The sequence below is a fragment of the Hippopotamus amphibius genome, chromosome 5 (genome assembly GCF_030028045.1).
Source record: "Hippopotamus amphibius kiboko isolate mHipAmp2 chromosome 5, mHipAmp2.hap2, whole genome shotgun sequence".
Classification (NCBI taxonomy): Eukaryota; Metazoa; Chordata; class Mammalia; order Artiodactyla; family Hippopotamidae; genus Hippopotamus; species Hippopotamus amphibius.
Genome location: NC_080190.1, coordinates 127690363 through 127700638, shown reverse-complemented (window position 1 = coordinate 127700638; position 10276 = coordinate 127690363).

Here is a 10276-nt window from a genome sequence, read left to right as displayed (position 1 = left end):
CCGAAAGAGGGACTTCGTACACCAGCATTGCCAGCCAGACGGCAGTATCAGTGTCTGCGAAGGCTGGTCTCTCTCATGTAGATACATGTGTATATGTACATACATAAGAGTGTTAATAAAAGTAAAGTGAGGCAAATTCATGAGACTCCAATATCCAAAGCAAAAATTTTAAACTTTATTCCTTTCTTTTTATTTTCCAAATAAACAAAACTGTGTGTGTGTGTGTCATGAAGCCGCTTTCCAAAGGAAACAGGTTCGCGTCACTTTCATCACTTTCAAGTGGCCTGCGGAGTTTTAGAATTCCTTTCCCACGTGACCGCCGCATGGGTTGCTGGTCACGGGGTTTCGTGGGCACGCTCAGGTGCAGCGGAGAAACGGCCGGGAACGGGGCTCTGCTCCTGGACCCCAGCCCTCCCGCAGGCCCCGGGCGCCGCCTCCACCGAGGCCCTGGCCTGATGCCTCGTCCACTGCGCCTGCCGAGGGGAGCCCGGGTGCGGTGGCAGCCACCCCGGGGCCTCTGCTGGCGCCTCAGCCTCTGCGGGGGACTCCATCCTCGGAAACGCTCTGCCCAGCGGTGCGGGTGGGAGGATTTGCAGTGTGTGCCTCACACTGGGGCCGTGGTTTGAGTGTGTAGGAGTGTGTGAGAGTGTGCAAGTGTGTGTACAGAGATAGACAGATACGCACATAATTAAATAAATGCTTCTATGCATCTACGTTAGTTACAGCCTCTCTTTCATGGAGAAGAATGGAAATAAAAGCTTCTTTCCCCTACCCCCTCGACCTTATATTTTTGCCTGAAAACCTGTTATCAGTCTTAAAGGAAAGTCATTGTAAACTACACTCAAAACATTTTAAGTTTTAAAGAGCTGACTGTGAGCCCTCCTGGTCCCCTTATTCTGTAAAGCTCTAATTACCTCCTTTCGTACCTAGTCCTGGATCCTAATACCCCACCTGCCACCGTTTCAGATCAAATAAATGGTCATTATTCTGAGGGCAAGAGCAAATGATTATGGGCTCTTTGATGCTTTGTTCAGCCTATTAAAATTTATATAAATCATCTTGGGAAATTTATTCAGCATTGTACTCAGAAAGTACATATCTCTTTGTACTTCTGATTTCTGAATCAAAATTTCAAACAATATAATTTGATAACAGATTACCAAAGTTGACCCTGTGTGTGTGTGTGTGTGTGTGTGTGTGTGTGTGTGTGTATAAAGAAACCAGGACTGAGAACTGTTTCATAACATGTTCAAGGTCATCAAGCCAGTTGATGGAGGTGATTCCAAATCCAAACTGCTCTGGCTCACAAAACCCACCATCTTTCAACTTTCCTACAATGTTGTTCCGTGATAACATTTGTATGATTTGATACAATAATATTTAGGAACCTGAGATAATATACAGTGATAAATTTACTTTTTGCAAACTATTATGGTAGGGAAACTATTGATATCTACGAGAAACTTACTTTGTGTTCTTATCAAACGCCTACCTTCATGGTTTCCATAGTTAATAAATGCAGTGCAGTTTTATCTCGTGATACTCAGCGGTCCTTTTATATGTTCATTACCTGTTGCTTCTGGTCTTGTGGTCGCTGGAGGGAAGGGGATCTAATGTGAGTTTCTCAGAAGCCTTTGTGTATCCCTGTTCCTTAGAAAGGATGCGACTTGGTGAGCTAACCGGGTGTGGAAGGCAGGCAGAGCCTGCTGAGGGGGTCCTTCTCATCGCTGAGAGGAGCAGCTTCTCCATCTGCGTGTGCAGAGGGGAACAGGCAGGTACCGAGTGGGGGAGGTGGTGACATCTGATTGCTTCTGTGTGTGCCCCAGTTATGGCTGCTGCATGACAAAATGGGGTGAAGCAACTGTTTTGTTAAGCTCATGGATTCTGTGGGTGGGGTAGAGTATGTATCTCAAGAAAGAAAGGCAGAATTACATGCATGTTATTATTTAATCTCAGAAATCACCCAGCTTCCTTTACGCCACATTCTGGGGATTGATGTGGTGACCTTGGTTTATCCAAGTTCAAGGGAGATCCAGCAATAGGCGAGAAGAATGCCAGGATCAATCGCATCATAAGAAGGTCACTTGGAGAGAAAGATACTGTTGTGCCATTGTGGGAAATAGCATCTGCCGCAATGAATCAAACCTTTAAAATATGCTTTTATTATTTTTGTAAGCTGTGTGGTTTCCCAGTGACAGAAGTATGAAAAGAATCAATGATCTGGGACTATTTGCCAGTTAAACTATTCATACTGTGGGTGTCTCCTTAAAGACCAACAAAAGTTGATTGGTTGATTATACATCCACTGTGTGTGGCTGGACCTTTGTTCTTTCCGTATCCCTAGGATGTGGAAAGTGTGATGTGAGACAGCTGATACTTTCCCCATGGATTGCCAGTTAGGACCTGTTCTGCGGCGATGTTTAGGAAGACACGTGCAAGGCCTGCTCAGGTGGACGTGGCAGCAAAACCTGGTTCAACACGTAGCCGAATCTTGAAACATGACTGTCTAGTGATGCTTGAAAAACCTTAACCAAAACAACCCGTGATAAAGACAATGTTGGGTCACAATTTCTTTATTCCCTGACAAAATATTTTGGGTTTGTGTGTGGGTTGGGGCATATTAAGTCCTTAATTACATTTGAACTAATATTTGAATGATATAATCAAGAAAATTTCCATAAGCCAAATGTCTTGCCTGAATATTGAGCTAAATGGAAATAGCCTGTAGTCCTTAAAAAGTAGTCCTTAAAAACAAATGAGGAAACATTTCAAAATATAACTTAAAGGAATACAGATATATTTTTTAACCTGAAAATAAAGTTGGGGGGAGATATATCACTGCAAAAAGAAGGAAGGAAGAAAGAGAGAGAGAGCAAGGGGAAGGGAGTGAAGGAAGGAGGAAGGGAGGGAGGAAAGAAGGAAGGAAGAAAGAAAAACTGGCAAAGGACCTGGAGGGGGTCATCTTATCACCGTGTGTCATCTAAGCAGAACTCATAAATGAAACCAGGCTATGTAAACAAATTTTAGTTTACAAAAAAAAGTCAGCACTAAAAAAAAAAGTCAATTCAGTATTTATTGGTGCACTATTCCTCAAATTATCTCAGAATACACACACTCTTAATTTTCCCTCAAATGGAAACACGCTCCAGCTGGCACATGTCACAGTCTGTGTGGGGTGACAAGAAGAATGACAGCACCCTCTTCTCTGTGCAGAGGCGGAAGACATCATTTTATGAATTTTCCCCTCACCATCCCTCTGTCATAATCTCCTCTCCATGGCAATGAAATGCCTGGATCTATCCTCCTTGAAATGAAGTCTAATTTAGACCTGATAGCTGCAGGATCAGCGTAGGTATAAATAGCCACCGTATGAAAAGGTCTCATCTTTATGGAAGATGTGAAAAGTTGTAAGACGTGGAAGGTATGCAGGTGGAAGAAAGCATTATTTTAGCCGGCAGTGGTAAGCAGCTGTACACCGTGTCCCATATTAGCAGTGTCATTTTTAGTGTTTTTCCAACATCTGCAAATATTAATTTTTTCCCTAACAAATGTCACTCTGTAGTATTTATAAAATAGTGTCAGTGTGAGAACTCTTCAAAAGTATTCATTGTTCTGTGGCGTATGTGTTAAATTTTACTTACTAATTATAAGAATACCCTACTCTCTTTTAATCATCAAACATTTGTAAATTTGCATACTAATTGCCATTAACACTCAGAAATAAAAATATGTTTAGTGTGGGCTTTCTTCTTGGTGACCCGTAAATCCGGAGCCCAGTTCCCAGAATGGGAGAGAAGTGACGCAGCTTGTCAGAGGCTGTGCCTCTGCATCTCGTGGTACCTCTGCTAATGACACCGCTGCTCTGCTCCTGCAGATGCTGTTCACAGGTACAGTCCCGTCAAAGCTGCTGTCCCCATACTCTCTTCCCACCAGTGTCTTCCCCTTTCTTCCTGCAGAGCCGTTGAGGAAAGGATGAAAACTTGACTATGTGGATAGCTGTTTTATTTCTCTTTCCAGAGTCCCTTTCCCTTCTCCTGTAATAGATCCCTCTTTCCAATGGAAATCCACTCTGAGGTTCAAGGCAAACTAACCCTCTCCAGCTCCTCCTTGCGAGTGCACACACGTGGGGCTGGTGGGGGGGGGACACATAAACGAGGCCTCCCCAGCTGGAGTACTGCACCCCCCCACCTCTGATAGTAATGACTGATGAGGGGATGGGGCAGCTGGAATCCCTTCCTCGGTTGTGTGGGTGCTGGAAAAGGGACGGCCCTCTGTTCCTTGGGTATCATGAGGGGTAAGGATCATGTGAACCTAGTGCTGCCAGTGCCACAGAGAGAAAGATTTTCTGAAAATGAAGGCAATACAGAAGAACAAAGATATGAGGAGCGAAACAGAGCCCTGACATCTGAGCATTGAATCCACTCGTGTCTACCGTCTGAGACACTCAGCATCCCTGAGCTGCGTGGCAAACAAAGCAGTTTGGTGGTCCCTTCAGGTTAGGAAGTAACCAGGTCCATCCTTTCCTGTTCCCGGTACAAACCCTCACTTACAGAAGGGATCGGCCAATGAGGACAAGGCAGTCTGTTTGTCAGGAATGATGACCTCCTAAGTTTGGAGAAAGAAACAGAGGACGGGGCCTCTCGTGGTGCTGGGGGACAAAGCCCCGTTTTCATCATCCTGCAATACTCAGACCTCCTCCCAGGACATGGTTGTGTCCATGTTTTATTTTGCAACTACCGATGGGAAGGAGGTGACAGTAGGCTTGAGCCGTGTCCTTGCTACCTGCTAGATACCACGTGTCCAGATTTGTCACATGGTGATGTCATGCTGCCCATGGGGATCTCAGAGTTGTGCGACTTTAGAACTGGAAGAAACCATAGAAATAATGGAATACAATGTGTTTGCAGTGAGGCTAGTAAAGAATAATACTTATTATATTAACTAACACTTACTGAGTATTGGCTGTAGTTGTATGAGCCCAACATGCCAGGTGGCAGATAATCTTTTTGTCAATGTCTTATAGAGGATGCAGTAGTGCAGAAAAGATAATATCTTGCACAAAACCACACAAATCTCACCTGCAGCTGGGATTTAAAGCCAGGTCATCCAATTCCCAAGTCTGTACTAGTTTTTATCCTCCCACTTTCATCTGTTACAACTTACCAACCTGCCATGAACTCTGACCCTGAAAGAGCCCATCACTTTGCCTGTAATAATCACATTTTGCTGCATTTCTGCCACTTACTAACATGTGGCCTTGACAAACTTTCGTGCCATCTCTGTTTCACACAACTAACTCATAGGCTGGTTGAGAGTATTAACTCAGGACCTGTAAAGCACTTAGTATAGCAAAAAAGTAAGGTTTTATAATGATTAATACTATACGTTGCCATAGAAGTATTGTTCTTTTAAATAAAAAAATTAACTGATATTTTCCTTTAGTAGCTCTCAGGATTTTTTTTCTTTTTGGCCATGCTGTGAAGCTTGTGGGATCTTAGTTCCCTGACCAGGGATTGAACCCAGGCCCTCAGTAGTGAAAGCGCCAAGTCCTAACCACCAGACCGCCAGGGAATTCCCCATTTCTCAGGCTTAAACTGCATATTTGTAGCCTCAGCTTCTGGTTGAGGTGCTGTATGACATAGAAATGTTAAGTTTTATTGGTAATTTCAAGAATATAGGAAATCTACGGCTTTGATAATGTAGAGAGACATCTGAGATTTCAAGTGTGGTTCCCTGTCCTTTCTATATCAGATGTGGACTTTCTTCGCCTAAATAATATTATTACCTAGGTCACCTTGAACAGCACGTAAAGTGTATGTTATGAAACATATCCATCTTATACCCCGCCCCAACCATAAACCTATAGATTATAGATTTATTCCAAGCAACCCTCTAGCCAGGGGCATCCTGCTACAGGCTTTCTGTAGATGAGGTCTCTTGCACGGAGCAAAAATCATTAGTTATCAGAGGTCCAGAGGTCCAGTTGAGAAGGACATTAGGCAGTCACCTGGCTTTACCCCCCCACCTCACACCTTGTGGTGGAGGCTGCTCCACACGGACAGTGAATTGATTGCAGACCAGCTATTTTAACTCTTTACTCTCCAGTTCCATTAAAAATATTAAAAGCCACTACGTTAGGCCCTGTAGTTTGGCCTGTGTTTTATATACATCTTTATAGCATAGCTCATAATTATCAATGCCTCGTCTGGTATAATCCCAAGACTACATTTTTCCTAAATTATTTGATTTCCAACGCATTGGCTTCCTTGACTATTTGAAACTCAAATAAGTCACTTCTATTACTTAGTAGTTGCCATGTTAGCCATCTGCAGTTATTGGAATACTGTTATTTTAACTTTTCTAGTAGTTTCAAGCGTAACATAAAGAAACAGATAAAGAATTAAAAACTACATCTAGGTTGATTTAGGCTGCATTCCACTAACCTGTGCCTCCAGTGCAAGACATTGTAATTACGTTTTTATTGCTTGTGTTTCTTAGCCTGTAAGCATCAAAGGTGTATCTGTTTTGTTTACCTGTCAGTCCAGAATCTAGCATGATTCCTGGCATAAATATGAATGGACATGCTTTCAAGCACCAGTTATTGAGAACATTCAATTATAATATTGGTTTGCCATTGTTATCACTAGTTTCCACAAATGTGGACACCATCCGCGAGAATGTGTAGCACTGTAAATTAATTAGAGATGTCCTAATGCCTAAAACTTGCTTCGTATTGAGTTTTCCTGCAATTACATTAATAATTTCCTTAAAAAAATAAATTTCTGATCATGTTCAGCATATTCCAACAATTTCACAACCAAATATGTAGCATCCAGCCCAAGGAAAAGACCTTGTTTAAAATGAAAAACTGTTTGCTTCCTTTGACTTTTTCCAATTCTATTTGGTCCCTATTTTATTAAACAAGCTGAAGGACCCACCAAAAATGGAATCTTACAACATACTTGAGCTCCAATCACTAATGAAAAATTGAGTTAGCAATTAAAGAGAAATAGTAGTGAGAAGTTTGTTTTAAATGAGACTAGGACTTGCTAGTATGTTCTCCCCAGTTAGCAAAAGGAGTCCCCGTTTTACTTCCCTTCCCTAAGTTTTTGTTCTTATTAAAAAATAATCTCTCTCGTCAAGATACTGATTTTAAATTGCTCTTTGTGTGTTCAAATACCATGAGGTTTAGGAACAATTCATGGCAGTGATGTGGTTGTATTTTATGGGGAGCAGGGCAGAAGGTTGCTTTGTTTCCATAAGAGTTTGATTTTTTTTTTATTGGTGGGACAGATTGATTTTGAATTTTGCATATTTTTCATAGTGAAAAAGTAGATTTTCATAGGGAAGGCAATGCATAACATTGATTCTGGGATCTTGGTAACATTACTGTGGAAACAAGTGCATTTTCCTAAGTAATTGGTGGGTTTGGGGATTTAAGATCATGCACGGTTCAGATGCCTACATGTTCCGTTCCTCCCTGTTAATCATCCACAACGTTGTCGTGGATGAAAAATTAAAGCAACAGTTTATATTTTTGAGAAACAGTGAGCATCATTCTTGCTGAAGTGCAGCATCATCGAAGCCATTAAGGAATAAATGACTGAGCACAGTAATGGACTGCTGTGATCTTAGGGACAGTGTTTATTTTATTGCAAGGCACATAACAATATATACAATGCATAATTATCACCTTCTAAGTACAAGATATAAATAATATACATTAAAGAATATATGAATATGCTTCTGTTTCAGAGAAGAAAACTGCCTTAGGGCAAGCAGGTTTATGCCCTTTTGGGATGAGATTTTCATATTTATGCTGAATTTTCCAAACAGCTCTTGCTTAGAAAATAAATCTCATTGAATGTACATACAACCTTGTCACAGTTTCCTCCTTAAAAAGCCCTAATTTAAAGCCAGCCAATGCATTCCTTTCATTCCAGTTATTCATCTTATGTCCCAATACGAGATGAAACATCTATAAATTGCCTGGTAACAGCTGTACAGATTTACTAACTTTACTTCTCAGTAATGCATCATAAAATGAAACCATTTTCTTAAGACTTATGTGACTTTTCCTGGAGTTTTTAAAAATTAGCTTCCCAAACTATGCTTCCTTTTTAGTATTAAGCCAGGAGTTTTGACTCAAACTCTGCACACAGATGCGTCCAGATTCATAAGAGTAATCCAAGATGTTAATGGTGGTTCATCTCTCCTTCCAGTTGGAATCGTTGTTTTGCATCCTCATTGCCGCCTCCTGCATGGTTTTATTTCTCTGCATTTCTCTGACCCCTCACTAGGTCCTATCTTCCAGAAGTTCTTCCCAGGGAGGGAAGATGGAATTCATGGAGAAAATTGAATTCAAGGTTAGATACATGCAGTGTGGTCCCAAAGAGATACAGTGGACAGTGCACCCCTTGCTGTGATTGGAGAACAGGAACATGAAGAGATGGGACACACACACACACACACTCTCACACACTGTGCAGGCACACAGTATCCACACGTGCACACACACACACTTTATGCACACACACATACACTCAACTCTCACACAGATGAATACACACTTTTGACAAAAAAAATACGTCTGTGTAAGAGGTGTTTTTCCTAACATACATGATTCATTTAATCATTCTTTAAAGTACTGCCCTAAAATGACTTAGTCGTCCTCTCTTCTTCCGGTCTGGGGACACTGGTGCTTCCAGCAATGGAGATGCTTGGAGCACCATGACTTCACGGGCACTGAGAGATGCTTCTCCCTCTCCTGGGGCTGCAAACTTCCACACGAAGAGATGCCAGGACACTCACGCTAACATTTAGACTCCAATAATGGCAAGATGCTATAAAGGCATGTGGAATGTGAATTTAAGGAGATTTCCCTATCTCCCACATCAGCAGGGTTTGTTCCTGGAACTACTCTCCGCTTAAACATCCCTCCCATATGATGGTCAAAATTTTTAACCATGGGGTGAATGTCAACCAATATTTAAGCCATTCCTATATACTTTTAGTTATAAGAATACAAGGAAACCTAAGAAAATCAATGAAATGTAAGAAATGCTCAAACAAGCACTTCATCTTCATCAGGGAAAATCTTACCTCACTGTCTTCACCCATCTGTGTGAGGTGCCAGGAAAATCTGCAACGTAGACAAACATCATCACAGTAAAATTCTGAAACCACATACAAAACCTTCCATGCGAGGTATGTTTCCAAAAGGAGAGGACACACACAAGAGAGAAATTACACAGTGAACAGAGCATACGAAGTAGTGATATCAGTCGTTATATGGTCTTTACATTTGATTTTCCGATAAATTCCAGAGGGTGTTGTTCTAATAACACACAGGTTTAAAGAAGAGATGAGTGCTATTTCTAAATTAGCCCTTTCTTCCACCCAGGCAAATTGCAGAAAAAGCCATTACCTTGAAACCATAAGTTTCAAGGGAAAGAAGGAGGTATTTATATATCATCTGGAAGTTTTAGCAAAATTACCCTAAATGTGCTGCCCGTTGGCACGATCCTCAGCAGGTGTGCACCTCACAAAACACAGCGCTGGGTACGCCCCAGCACCACGAGTGACACAGTGTCCTCATTCAGCCCACAATTAGGACCCATTTTACTCCCTGCTGAAAGCCACAAAATAACATCTCAAGATTTACATGAGAAAGACGTCCTCCTTCCATGAACAGAGAGAATCTGGTAACAGTGATATATTCATAAAGAGATGCTGCTTATAAACTAGATTCTGCCACGGCCACCACCTGGGAGTGAGTTACGTATTTCCGGATTTATTAACACAGGAGTTCTGAGCCCTGGCTCCGCACACCCATTACAGGGCTAACGGGTGTTCAGGGGGTCAGAAGGAGATGACACCATGACTGATTCCCAAACAGAAGCTGATGCGGCAGCAAAATATCTCAGCATCAACTCTAAATGGCTCGGGATCTCATCAGCAGGCCCGCGGGAAATCGCTTGGTGGGGCGGCGAGCCCATTCCTTATTTGTACATACACTATTATTTACAGATGAAACTATACATATATTTGGTGGTATTTAAACCACTTTGTGTCTTTTCACATCACGACATGCTTTATCATGAGGTTATTTATCTGAACAGCATGCTAAAAACAAACCATAGCTTTCAAGAAGTTAAACGATGTTGGAAACCACCTTCTGCAGGTGTAAATGACTTTGTAAACATCAAGAGAATTTTCTACTACACGTGAACAGCAGACACCCCAGCTGTGGGTGTCTTAAGCCGGAATCCTTACC